The following is a 14,578-nucleotide window of genomic DNA, read 5'->3' on the forward strand; positions in this document are numbered from 1 at the left end:
CCAAATATGATGATTGTGATTGTAATCTGGTCCATAAGACTCAGTGGCCAGCCAGCCGAGCCTAGTCAGGATCCAGGTCAATTAGAGGTCTTGTCTCAAAAGATGGGGGAAGGGAGCAGTGCCTAAGAAAACTCCTAAGGCTAACCTTTGGTCTCCACATATACAGATACACACACACACACACATATGCACACACTAGCATATTCACATGCATACACGTGTACGTGTACACACATGAACATACACACAAAAATAAAATAGAATTGATTAATTAAAGTAGGTAAAGAGTCAGTGGGAGGATGGAAGCTCTCCAGAGTGCTCACTGAAAAAGAAGGACCTTCTTTAACTCATTCTCTTTCTCTCTTCCTTGAGGCCCCTTGGTTCCAATCCAGCTTCATAGGATCTGCTCACTCTGTGTTCATGGACCAATCACAGAAGTTTTTTTGCCTCAGTTTTCATCATTTGTAAACGGGAACAGCAACAGCACAGACCTCCTGAAACTATTGCCAGTATTAATTCAAAATGTATAGTGCTCAGCCAATGAGGGTCACTAGAGACCATGACCAATTGGGTCTTTAGAACAGGATGCTCCTCATTAAGAATTGGGAAAGAGTCAAAATTCTAGAGAAACTTTCCAAGAAAAATAAGGCTAATGGTAGTTTATCCACTGATGAGGATAGATTTGAACTCAACCGTTTACACATGAAATCTGGACAGGTGAAGTATAAAACAAGGAGAAATGAGAGAGCCCTCAGGGGTGTCCACTCTGTGGAGAAGAAGTGGGAAATATTGAGATAAAGAAAGTTCTGAAAATCATGACAGAAGACTTGGTGGGTGGGAAGTGTAGACAAGACAGAAGCCATGTTTATAAGAATCCAATACGAAGGAGATGCAGGAGATACTAAGAAGGGGGAAAACAGGAGAATCTGAGGTGGCAGAGGCTCTGCGTAAGCTGGGGAGGGAGTCTAGGCACTGTGGTGCCTGATAAAGGAGGGAGGAATGAAAGAAATAGGCGGATGGTGTTCCAGACTGCAGTCTAGGTCCAAGAATAGCATGGTCATATAGAGAGGTTTTCCAGGTAAAGCCACCACCAGAGGAGTCCCACATCATGTGGGTCTTGTAAGGAAGGGCTTTATTTGTCCCAGGCTATGCTCATTTGTGAAGCCCAAGAAGAAGGAGCTATGTATGATGAAGATGGTCTCAAGAAGGAACATGTGGGCTAGATCCGAGGATAGCGGGAGAGGCTATCGGTTGGTAGCATGCAGATGAGCCAACATCTGCAAGTTCATTTTTACCTCTTGTTCATTTGGCCTCACAGTCACACTCCTCTCGTGCCTCTGCTACCCATTCTAAATTTCCTTACTGTCTGTTGCTGTAAGTCCATTACCTCATTCAGCTGCGGTGCCTCACCTGCTGCTGTTAGCCAATTCTTCCTTCTTGAAGAGTCTAAGACCTTAAGAGTCTGACTCTTTTCCTGCTCAGAGGTGCTGAACAATAATAGGTCAAGGCATGGCAGTAGATGCCAAAGTCTACCAAATATCCACGCATGCATTCCTTTCTAACCCATCATAGAAATAGCAGCCCCACTGTCTCTGTTGCTCGGGTTCAATGACACTGCCAGGTTGCTGATTCCCCTTGCCCACTAGCTGTCAGCAAAGCTGTCTGATGTACAGTGGCAGGAGAGGGAGCCTGGACTTCAGCTACTCTTATGCCCACCAGCAGAATGTTATGGTCTTTAGTATCTGGTCTTCCAATTATGGGAACCCATCTAGGAAGCACAAAGTCTCTTGCAGGATGGTAAGTGGAGCTACTTTTATTCATACACCTTAATTCCCAGGCCCACATAATATATGGTTTTTGAGGATGTGGTGTCTGAAACCATCTACTGAGAGTTAACCACCAGCCTTTCAAGGATGACTCTGAGGCAGATACCCTGCCACCAAGTGGCCATCCTTAAGAATATGCTACCCAGGCTTGGACCTGGTTCTGGAGCAGATGGTAAGTCACCCAGAGTGCACACTTCAGGCATTTGCTCTACCAATGCACACAGGGTCACCATTGACAAATCACATGATCAGCTTTACACCATGGTTTCCTTTTATGAATAATGAAGTGGCTTAAACTAGATGCTCCCTAGAGTTCCTTCCATTTCCAACAGCATACAATACCATGACACAAAACCCCAAGATGTCATTGGACAGAGATATGATGCTCCTGAAATCCTGGGTCCAGGCTCAGTGAACCCTCACGTTAATGACTTAAATTACTGCTGTGTTCTGGATTGGCAGAAACTCACAGCAGTCAAACTCACGAAATGCCTGAAATGAAGTTTTGTTACTTTCGAGTATAAATCTACTACTCAAGTTAGTCTGACAGTTGACTGCCCAGTAAAGAATCTATTTGGTCAAGAGGAAAAAATTAGTTTTAAACACTAACTTTTATGAGTGGATTGCTTAGAAAAAATGGAAGAAAATCAGTTCTAAACATCTCCACATTGCCTTGTCTCAAGTCTCAAATCCATTTTTGAACCATGTTTATAATCCCCAACAACATGGCCTTCATATTAAATTCTTTAGTACCAGGGATCATCAGAGACACAGATGTGACTGACCAATGCAGCAAGAATCCAGATGTTTGCCAAGCAGCCTTGGAATTCTAGGGTACTAGCCAGCCTTCTTTCATATGACCACACTTTTCTTTGTTTCTGTTCTTCCCAGCAAGTCCCAATTACTTTTATTTGTCCTTACATAAGCCCAGTACTTTCTCTGTAGTTTCTTTATCAATAAAGAAGGCTCCTGGCGTACCCTGTCAATCAGAATTCCACTTCTCTGTCTTTTTCCCTCTGCAGTTTTCCTCTCTCCTTAGGCGTTCTCTGATTGTCTTAACAATGTTAAGGGCCCTGGTAGGTCCCTGAAGCAGCATGCAACAATTGTGTGCCTCACAATGTAGCTGGGAAGAGTAAATAAAATGGTGTGAAAATAGTGATCTGCTGCCAGGCAGTAGTGGTGCACGCCTTTAATCCCAGCACTTGGGAGGCAGAGGCAGGCAGATTTCTGAGTTTGAGGCCAGCCTGGTCTACAGAGTGAGTTCCAGGACAGCCAGAGCTATACAGAGAAACCCCGTCTCAAAAAAAAAAACCAAAAAAAGAAAAAGAAAAAAAAAGAAAAGAAAAAAGAAAAAAAGGAAAAGAAAAGAAAAGAAAAAAAGAAAGAAAGAAAAAGAAAATAGTGATCTGCTGGCCAGTGTAGTGCCCAGGGTGCTCTCTCTATTGTCACTTCATTTTTTTATTTGTTAGGCATTTCATTGTCTTTCTCTGATCCAGCCAACATCACTTGCTTAGGCTTTGGATTGCCTTTGTATCTCTATTTTGAACAGTTAGCTAATGACTCACTGTGGCCCTGTTCCAGAAGAAGACATTTCGTCCATCACTCTGCTTCCTTTACCTTCCACATTGGGACCCCTTGTCGCCCAACTCCAATGTCAGGAAGGGTTTTAATGTCACATATGCTCAGTATTCTCCTCTCTTCAATGTACAATGTGTGCTCAAGGCATGTTAGCTGATGAAGAATTTCAGTGAAATAAGCTTGCTATACAATCTCTCCCATGCTGATTTAAAAGGAGTTCCAGAGATGGGTACATATATCAGTGGCAGAGTACTTGCTTAGCACTCACAGGCCTCAGATTACATCAAATTACAAGGAGGAAGAGGGAGAAGAGGAGGGAAGAAAGAAGAGAAGAAGGAGAAAAGGAGGAAAAAGAGAAGGAGAAGGAGGAACGCCAACAAAACAACAACAGTGTATCATTGCATTGCCAACAAAACAACAACAGTGTACCATTGCATTGTTGCAGGCAATAGTTTGAGATTCCTTATGATAGTAGTGACAGTAATGCCAGTTTGTTCCATTTGTTATCCAGACAGGTGATACAATATGGTCACATCATTGTGACAACGAACAGACAAATTCATTAGTTAAAACTTCAAGAGAGAACTATGACACCCATTTGCACAAGTTGAGTGGACAAAGGAGCTGGCCAGACATTAATGGCTTCCCGTCTCTCTCTTGGAGGCTCCTTAAGGTAGTTAGAGTAGACTCAGAAATTGAGCAAACCTTGGTTCTAAATTACAGCTTTGGTTTCTGCCACATCTGTGACCTTGTGCAATTGCTTAAGTTCTCTAAGCTTTAGTTCTCTGGTTTCAAAATCTGTAATAAGAAACACTCCTCATAGAGTTATTATTAGTGAAACAAATAATGCATTTCTGAAAAAAAACTCCCAATCCCCAACAAACTCCTCGTCTTCTTTTACAGCAGTCTTCCTTTATCCCTGGGGAGAATGTTCTAAGATGTTCTTAGGCTCCTTGATTCTCCACAGAATACCAACACCACTCATACTCTTCTAATTTTATCCCCATTGTAAAATCCAAGTTACACATTCAGCAAAGTAAGAGGGTAACACGGTACTGACAAAGCAGAAAAATCATAATGATATACGATAACAAACATTAAAAGCATAAGAAGTTTTTACATATGCAATTTTTCACATGATGTATTTACAGCATGATTGACTGCCAGGTACTGAGACCGCTGAATATAAAATTGTGGCTAAGGAGCAAACTGCTGGCTGTGCACAGCTGGTCAAGTCTACACATCTCAAAGTGTCAGGTAAGGGAACAGTCTCCAAGCAGGCATGCAGACTGGCAGCCATTGGAAAAGATTCTAAACTCCTCATTTAGATTAGACCGAGGGCAGCAAATGCTTTCTGGAAAGGAAAGGGTGGCAAATACTTTAGAGCTTTGACAGCCACATGTATCCGCTCCTGCCTATTCTCTATCATTATAAACCTTTAATGATTTAAAAGTTACTCTTGGCCTTTGGACCCTTCCACCAACAGGGGACCAGCTGATTTGGACAGTAAGCCATATTATACCAACTTCTGCATTGATCAATTCTGCTGACGTGTTGTTTGAACTCTGGATTCACCCTGTCTGATGGCCACACAAAATCCTAGAAGCCTTCGGGCTTTATAACTAGATTTTACTTGCATTTTTTGTGTGTTCAGTTTGGTTTTATATAGTAACATCAGGATCCTTGGATCCTCTTTTATTTTTATAGTTAATTCTTTTCCCAACAGTTTTCAAAATAAACATAGAAGTCATATGTCTATAAATTAGCAGATCTTGCTAAAGTAGTGAAAGTTTTATTATATTTTTGTGAGAAGAAATATCAGTGTAATCCACTTAACTGAAAAAATGTCTTGTGCAGCTTTAATAGCTAAGGATTTTTCATGGCATACTTATTTCCTAAATTTTCTGTATAGAAAGGAAATGGGCTCTCTGTGCTTCTTAAAGGGGAACTTTATTTCTTGTCATCATCTTACACATAGCCAGCAAGTCTCTGAAAAATTCATCAATGCACCAGAGAGGGAAAAAAACAAAGGAAAGAAAAGAATTGAGTTTTTCTATCAACATTCACTTATCTGGCCATCAAGTCTTCATGACCTTTTTTAGAGGTTAAAGAACATTTTCTATGTCGATTCTGAAAAAAAGCAAACAGGAAATCAATACTATGCTCATAAACATGGGGTAGGCCTGGGTAGACATAAGTCATTCTTTATAAGTGATTGGCCTCAATCTATTGTGAGCATTGCTATTCATATATCCTGAAGTTATGGGAAATGTGGGTTTTCAGTAAGCCAGATGTTGATATGACCTTCCTCATAATTGATTCCATGTGCTAATTGTTTTTGCAAACCCACTCATTTCTCTTACCAGGTGGGTCAAAATCTCTTCAGTATAATGGTGGTGAAAACATATTCCATATGTTGTACATTACACACTTGGCACCTATGCAATAGAGGCAGAGGGAATCTTCCTGTAGGGAATGAAGGGTTGGATGTAGTCAGCAGCTGAATACTCTGTGTGCCTCATCAACTCCCATGGGTTCATTCCTAAACTAGGTCCTGGGCACTGTCCATTCTGTATCCCAAACAACTACCTGTTTCTTCTTTTATGGCGTCACTGCCATTCTCATTTGAATATTTACACATTCTTACCATTTTCCACCATTTTCTTTTAAATAATAGAAGATAGCTTAGTCAATCTCTGAAATATTCCAAATTTGAATCTGTCATATAATCCCAGCTAGTAACAGTAACTGCCGCCCATTTTTAAAAGAAATGTATAATCCATCTAATATCCCATTTGTGGATGGAAATATCTAAAACTTTTTCTTTTAGATTCTTTTATTTTATATATTTGAGTACTCTGTTGCTCACTTCATACAAACCAGAAGAGGGCATCAGATCTCATTACAGATGGATGTGAGCCACCATGTAGTTGCTGGGAATTGAACTCTGACCTCTGGAAGAGCAGTCGGTGCTCTTAACTACTGAGCCATCTCTCCAGGCCTAGACAGAAATATCTAAATCATATAGAATTTATTGTCTAACGGTCTATTGTCTCTCCTGTTGGATCAATCATCTTTCACCTACTACTTTGGTCTTAATTACAATGGTATCCTCCCCATAATTTCACTGTCCATACAAAATCAGAAGCACATACCAAAAGGGATAATACTGATTGTCAACTTGACAGGATCCAGAATCACCTACGAATCCAGCCTCTGAGTATCTCTGTGGGATTATGTGGAAAGATACATCTTAACTATAGATGATGCCATTCTGTAGGTTGGTGTCCTGGACCAAATAGGAAAGAGAATTGGAGCTAAGTATGATAGTTCATTGCTTTCTTCTTCCTGACTGCAGACACAATCACAATGTAACCAGCCACTTCAAGATCTTGCCCCCATTACTTCTCTGACACAAAGGACAATACCCTTGAGTTGCTTCTTTAAATTACTTTTTTTATCAGGTACTTTGTCACAGCAACAAGACAAGTACCATGAAAACTAGAAATTCTCAATTTTTTATGACCACAAAACCCAGAAAATGATTTGTCGAAGATGTAGATCACCAAACCAGACTCTGATTCAGGTATCTGAAGTGGAGCCAGAAAATACAAGCTTTAGCAAGCCTTCCAGTAGATTTTGATGCAGTCCGTCCTTAGAACAAATACAGAGTCCTATGGGTTGAGACTCCTTCGGAAACACTCTGGAAATCATAGAGAAATTGCAAGGTGCATTTTCTTCCCGATACAAAAGAGGAGCAACCCAATAACCACCAAGTTGAAAAATGGTAGGTCTTATAGGTTATTGTATTAGTCAGAATTCTCCAGAGAAACTAAATGAACTATATGGCTGTAAAGACTGTTGAATACAAAGTCTAAGGGAGTAAGTATACCAGCAAACTGGAGACTTGAACATTCCAGAAAGAGGCACAGTTGAATAAAAGCACATTCTGCTGTGTGTGGATCCAGGCAGAGCCGATGCAACAAATAAAGTAGGAAAGACCATCTGCTAGACAATCCACAGTTGATCAGGGGCAAGCACCCTTTTATAATTTAGGCTTTCATTTTACTGGAAGATGTTCACTTACATTATGAGGAAGTTCTGCTTTATTCAGTGACCACTCTTTAAGATGTAAACCTCACCATACTCTCAGAGAAACATCCAGAATAAGTTTTGACCAATGGGCACCAAAACACAGACAAGTTTCAGTTGTATGACAATTTCAAGACTGAAACATTCTATCCTATAGGAAAGCTCCTTAAGACAGGAAGGAAAAAACTCAAAAGAACTCAGGAAGTCTCTAAAACTGATTAGATCCACTAAGCCCCACCTTCCCAACAGTAAACAGTAAAGACTGCAGAAAGCCACTCTCCAACAAGCCAAACTGCAGAGAAGACCAGCTACCTGGAAGAAGCAGAAACCAACCAAGCTGCCTAAAAGAGGTTTAGAACAACTGAGTCATTTAGAATGGACACTCTCCAATATGTTTAGCTGCCTGCAGGCTATGTAGTGTGCTTCAGGTTCACAGATTTTGTAACATGTCACCAATGCTGGGTGGTCTTAGGTAATGCAGCTGTCTCTGAGTCATTTCTGCTCCTGTAAGTAATCCATCACCCACATTCCTGTAAGTAAAGTTCATTCGTTCATCAGGTTAGACTTTGATCTATCATGGGCACCCTGTCCGTGGTAAGTATGCATATGTGTTGCATCTTCTCAAGAAAGGTCTTAAAACACAACAGTTGCTCAGTAAAATTTTCTATCACAGACAAGTTGCTCAATAAAATGATCTGAGATTAAGGAGTCATGAGTTATATGCTATAACCCTCTGACTCTAACACATCCATTTTCCAGGTTTACTGTTATCTGTGTTATATAATGTCTCTTTTAGGAGGGAAAATATTCATGACTATTGATTATTTATGAGTGACTGCTCTTTCCCCTCTTCTTTATACTCTTTAACCATCTTTTCCTCTCTCGCATCGTTTTCACTCTCCTATAATTTTTCTGAAGATGTTATCTGGTCCTTTGAGTTTGGAATCTCCACTTTCTTTTATACTTATTATTCTTAGGTTCAGCCATTATGTACTGGATTTCTTGAATGTTTTAAGTTAGGAGCTTTTTGCTTTTTGTATTTTCTTTGACTGTTGTGTCAATGTGCTCTAGGGTATCTTCTATACCTGAAAGTCTCTCTTTTATCTCTGTATTCTGTTGGTGACACTTGCATTTATGACTCCTGATCTCTTTCCTAGGTTGGTTGTCTCCCTTTGTGTTTTTTTTAATGTTTCTATTTCCATTTTTAGATCCTGGACGGTTTTGTTCAATTCGTGTACCTGTTTGATTGTGTTTTCCTGTATTTCTTTAATAAATTTATTTGTTTTCTCTTTAAGGGCTTCTACTTGTTTACCTGTGTTCTCCTGTATTTCTGTAAGGAAGTTATTTATGTCTTTCTTAAATTCCTCTATCATATACATGAGATGTGATTTTAGATCAGAATCTTGCTTTTAAGGTGTGTTAGGGTATCCAGGGCTTGGTGTGGTGGGAGAACTGGGTTCTGATGTGGTCAAGTAGCATTGCTTTCTGTTGCTTATGTTCTTGTGCTTGCCTCTTGCCATCTGATTATCTCTAGAGCTAATTGCCCTTGCTGTCTCTAACTGGAGTTCCCTTTAGTCTCAAATCACCAGAAGAGCTATAACTAAAATTCTCAATAGTTCCACGGTTAATTTCAGAGATATGGAGACATAGAAATCACTTTTATTTAGAAAGCAAAGGCCCTGAGTTCTTTAGCATCAAGGTTTGATGGATGGAATTACCTGGTTATCAAGAAAGAGGGATAGAAAGAAAGAAGCTGAGAGGCTGGGAGAATGAGAGAGAAGTGTATTTTAGAAATGGATTTAGGTCTTCCTTTATATTCCTTTAAAAGTTGAAGACTCAAGAATTGAATAGGCTTTAGTTTCTTGTGACATTCATTCATTCATTCATTCATTCATTCATGTATCCTGGTTAAACCACTCTCTTACTCCTAGCCTTGGCATATGGATATATTAATAAAAGTAGAGTGTCTGAGTTAAAATAGATCAAAAAAGGAGGAAAAGGTTATTATAGAGCTTAAAATAACTAATTATTTACTAAGTATTTATTATATGAACCATAATGTATATTATTCTTATTTCTCTAAACCTTGTGTAAATGAAGTTTATAATGTCTATCCATATACATATCAAAAGCTTGCTTCTCTTTAGACTTTGTGTTTTCAGGGTGAGAAACCAGCTATTATTTTTCCTTATTGACTTAACAAAAATTGAAAGTACCCACAGTTCTACCTGACTCAATTCTAGGAGCACATTCTGTTCACTGCTTTATTTGTAAATGTAAAAGTCTAGCAAATTATTGACTACTATACATCTTCATATTCCCTTTTTAAAATGTTTCATGAGTTAAAATACAATGTTCTAACTCACCAGGAACTCATGAAGAATATATTTTTGCCTTTAAAGGGAACCTATATGATTTCTAACCTTGAGAGACATTGCTTTCTTGAAGTGCTAGCTAGTGAGTTTAAAAAACCAATTGCCCTTAATGTCGGGGGAGGGAGCAACAATAAAATGGAAAACGCAATTCCTTACACAATTGCCAATGTCCATCGTATTTCCATGTATATTTTAATAGTGTCATTTCTACAGGGTATATATTGAAGGAAGCTATCCAAATGACAGCATAAATATCCGTAGAGCCTATAGTTTCAGGAAATACTGTAGACTAGAGCAGCTAATCCACAGCAGGCCTAATGCAATATGAAAATTGCCTTACAAGTCTAAACCTAAGATAGCAGTCTTTTCTTTTTTATAGTATCATATATACAATGGATATAATACTGGGCTTCTAAACAACATTTTCATAGAAATAGTGTGCATTGACACTATTCTCCTCCTGCATACCCTATGTTCTCCTTCTCTCCTCTGTCCCCTCCTGGTAGTCCTCTTTGTTCCCCTAAACCAGTGTTTCTCAATCTGTAGATTGCAACCACTTTGGGGGTCAAAAAACCCTTTCACAGAGGTTGTATATCAGATAAACTGCAATCAGATATTCACATTACTATTGATAACAGTAGAAACATTACAGTTATGAAGTAACAATGAAATAATTTTGTGGTTGGGGTCACTACCACATGAAGAATGGTATGAAAGGGTTACAGAATTAGGAAACTTGAGAACCACTGCCCTGAACAGTTCCACTACTTTCGTATTATATGGCTTTGTATATCTATACAACACCTAGGAGACATAAACAAGAGAGAAATACAATATTTATGTGACTTTCTGAGACTCTTTTTTTTCTCTTGGATATTTATTTACATTTCAAATGTTATCTACTTTCTTGGTCTCCTCCTTCCCAGAGACTCCCTTTCCCACCCTCCCTCCCCCTGCTTCTATGAGGGTGTTCTCCTTGCACCCACCTTCCTGCCCTCAATTCCCCTACACTGGGGCATCTATCAAGCCTTCATAGGATCAAGGACCTCTCCTCCCATTGATGCATGGCAAGGCCATCCTCTGTTACACATGCAGCTTGAGCCATGTGTACTCCTTTGTTGATGGCTTAGTCCCTGGGAGCTCTGGGGGGTCTGGGTGGTTGATATTGAAATTCTTCCTATGGGGTTGCAAACTCCTTCAGTCCTTTCTCTAACTCCTAATAGGGGACCCCATGCTCAGTCCAATGTGGCTTCATAGACCAAATTGGATAGTGTTCCTTCTGTTTCTATTTTGTGGGATAGTTTGAAGAGCATTGGTATTAGGCCTTCTTTAAAGGTCTAATAGAATTCTCCACTAAACCCATTTGGTCCTGGGCTTTTTTTTCTTTTTGGTTGGGAGACTTTTAATGACTGCTTCTATTTCTTTAGGGGTTATGGGACTGTTTAGATGGTTTGTCTGATCCTACTTTAACTTTGGCACCTACTATGTATCTAGAAAATTGTCCATTTCATCCAGATTTTCCAGTTTAGTTCAGGTGTGATAATGTATTCAGGACTTGCTATGGTGGGAGAATTGTATTCTGATGATGCCAAGTAACTTTGGTTTCTGTTGCTTATGTTCTTACAGTTGCTTCCTGCCATCTGATTATCTCTAGTGCTACCTACCCTCACTATATCTGACTGGAGCCTGTCCTTCTTGTAATCCTGGTTGCATCAGAACTCCTCAGAGTCTAGCTGTCTCTGGAATCCTATGATTCTGGGATCCTCTGATCCTGAGATTTTGTATATGTCAGAGTTCCTGTAAGTCAAGCTGCCTCAGGGAATCTGAGATGCTTGTGTGACCTGGGATCCTGGGATCCTGGGTGTGTTAGAGTGCCTGGGAGTGGAACCTCTTCTGGGTGCTGGGAGATTGGCTGCAGAGTTCGCACCCAATGTAAACTGGCATGGCCTTTCTGAGATTCTTAATTCATTAGTGATTATCTCACGTTGCATCCATTTTCCTGGAAATGATATAACCATTCTTCCTCATGGTTTGAAAATAACTCCATTACTTGTGTAAATTATATTTTCTTCATCTATTCCTCTGTTGATGGACACCTAGGATGATGCCATAACTTATCTATAAAGAAATTGATTCAAGAAATAGTGTTAGACAAATGCCTGTGTGATTCTTAACTTACAGACTTCTCCATAATGTCTAGAATGTTTAGCTGGCTTATATTTTAGATCTAATCTTAGTTTGGGAAGGAGGCAGAGGCAGATGGATTTCTTGAGGCCAGCCTAGTCTACCAAGCAAGTTCCAGGACAGCCAGAGCTACACAGAAAAACCCTGTATCTACAAAGACAAAAAATAAAATAAAAATAAAAAATAAAAGAGTGATTTCTATTGTTACCATAATCATTGACAGTTCAACTAGCAGAATGATGGTTGATCTTTGTTGTCAGCCAGGTCTTCTCTGTAATCAACTAAGAGACTTACCCCTGGGAAGGTTCCTAAGGCTATTTTCTGAAAAAGTATTTTCAGGAAAACCCTCCTCTCAGTTGATGGTACCTTCTGGTAATGGGCCAGCTCTACAGAGGTCCTAAATAAAAGACAATGACACTGCTTTCACCTTTTTTCTTTCACTGACTGCCAGTCAGTGCATCTACTTTGTTGCAGCCATTGCCAGCATCTTTTTCTAACATCAGAACTCAGCATCACCCTTCCACCAAGCACTGAAGTCATATGGTTCTCCAAGAATTCTATAGAACTTTCATTATCAGTTTAAGATTGCTGAAGCATCTACCGTTGTGGACTAAGCAGATACCATGTTCTTAATCTCTACAGCATGTTGATAACCATTATTGAACTACCCAACTATACTCATGTAAGCCAATCTAATAAGTTCCTTTTGCAATATAGATTAATTAAATTAGTTCTGTTTATTTAGGGAACTGTGACAAATTCAAGCACTGTGTAAGAGCTCCTTTTGTCTGTACCTTCACCAGCATTTGGTATTGTTTCTTTGTGACTGTCTTCCTGACTGCAGTGAGATTCAGAGTTGTTGTAGTTTTAATTAGCATTTCTGAAGACTAGAGACATGGAGAAATTTTCCTGTTTATTAACCATTTGTGCTTTGTTTTATAGCAACAACTTTAATATGTTCCCAAGTTGTAAGTAGAACAACAGAAAAATTATTTCTTGCCCAGAAAAAATATTCTACAAAGCATTATTCCAAATAATTTAGCCACTAGGTGAGGCTTAGAGATGTACTCATCTTGTCTAGCAACACAGCAGTGAATATTAGTGAGTGGGTGGTAATATATGTGTCCTCAAAGATAAACACAGAACAGCAAGATACCTGTATGTGTGGATTATAGGAAATAGACTTGTTACTCTCTTTTCTCCTTCCTTCCTTCTTCCTTTTCTTCATTCTTTTCTTCCTTTTTCCCCCATTTCTTTTGCCTCTTTTCTACTTCCTACTCCTCATTCTTTCTCTCCTTCTTCTGTTGATACAGTGTCTGTGTATGTGGCCCCAGCTGTCCTGAAACTCACTATGCAACCAGGCTGGCCTTGAACTCACAGATACCTACTTTCCTTCCAAGATTGGAAATCAAAGGCATGCACCACTATGCCAGACAGAGTTTATCTGAGCATACAAAATGACTTGTTGGGATTGAGGAGTAGTCTCTCCATCAGATTTCTTTCATAATATGTTCAGGGCCATAAGAATCTATGAGCTTTATTGATCACAGAACTTAGCACTATCCTATTTGAATTTATGTCTTTTTCTTCAGTCTTAACTGAAGCCTTCCCTATTTGTGTGTGTGTGTGTGTGTGTGTGTGTGAGAGAGAGAGAGAGAGAGAGAGAGAGAGAGAGAGAGAGAGAGAGAGAGAGAGAGAGAAAGGGAGAGAGAGAGGGAGAGAGAGGGGGGAGGGGAGAGAGAGAGAACTTGATGTCTTGAGAACCTGCATAAATTCTTGGATTAAGACAGTCAAATCAATTGCCAGTTCTACATGTTGGGTGAATTGCCAGAACAAACAATTTTGTCCTTGTCAAAAGTGCCCTGGGGTTATTGCTTTGAGTATTAGCTTTTTTCCAGATAACAAGGCCCTACTTCATGGGGTTGGGAGTACCCTTTCTGAAAAAGTTAAAAAATGTTTATTCTAAAAATGGGCCATTAGTTTACCTCTTGTAAACTAATTTATCCCCTAGCACTATTAATATATATATATTTATATAAAATATATATTCCATTTAAATCCTCCCTGAGTATCTGTGTTCAGTGATATAGATGAAATGGGTGTGTCTTCTCACCTCTAAGTGTGAAAATCTACTGGAAGCAACAGACATATAAACAGATAATTATAGCAACATGTAAGAACTGCTATACAGACATGTGAACACAGTGATGTGGAGATTCCAAGGGGAGGATTTTTCTGGGCCTGTGAATGTTGTTATTCTTCCAATGACTGCCTTCTCTGTCAAGATGCTTTGTGACAAGGGAACAAAACAGAGATATCTCTGCATTGGAAGTTCGCATGAAGAGATGAGGACTCCTGTATATTGAAACTGAATAAAGTGGTGACTGCCTAAGTATCACTATCTGCTTACGTTGAGCTTTGACTGTTTCTAGAACATTGCTAAGGACAGAGCCTTCTCAGTGGCAGTGCCAAGGAAACTGTTGGAAGTTGCCAGTCATTTGAGAGAAATGCCGTGGAGCACTG

General features: G+C 39.5%; 2 long non-coding RNA genes across 4 annotated transcripts in view; both read right to left on the reverse strand.

Annotated features, from left to right (window-relative positions):
- The window catches only part of LOC116083247, a 186,291-nt gene that overhangs the window by 147,574 nt on the left and 24,139 nt on the right, over nucleotides 1-14,578 (reverse strand). The window lies entirely within an intron of this gene.
- On the reverse strand, nucleotides 5,336-6,689 carry LOC116083248. Its single transcript, XR_004115647.1, has 2 exons — nucleotides 6,560-6,689; nucleotides 5,336-5,534 (listed from the first exon to the last, which is right to left on the reverse strand). It is a non-coding gene; the product is annotated as an uncharacterized LOC116083248 (long non-coding RNA).

This window comes from Mastomys coucha, unplaced genomic scaffold, assembly GCF_008632895.1.
Source record: "Mastomys coucha isolate ucsf_1 unplaced genomic scaffold, UCSF_Mcou_1 pScaffold8, whole genome shotgun sequence".
NCBI classification, from domain to species: domain Eukaryota; kingdom Metazoa; phylum Chordata; class Mammalia; order Rodentia; family Muridae; genus Mastomys; species Mastomys coucha.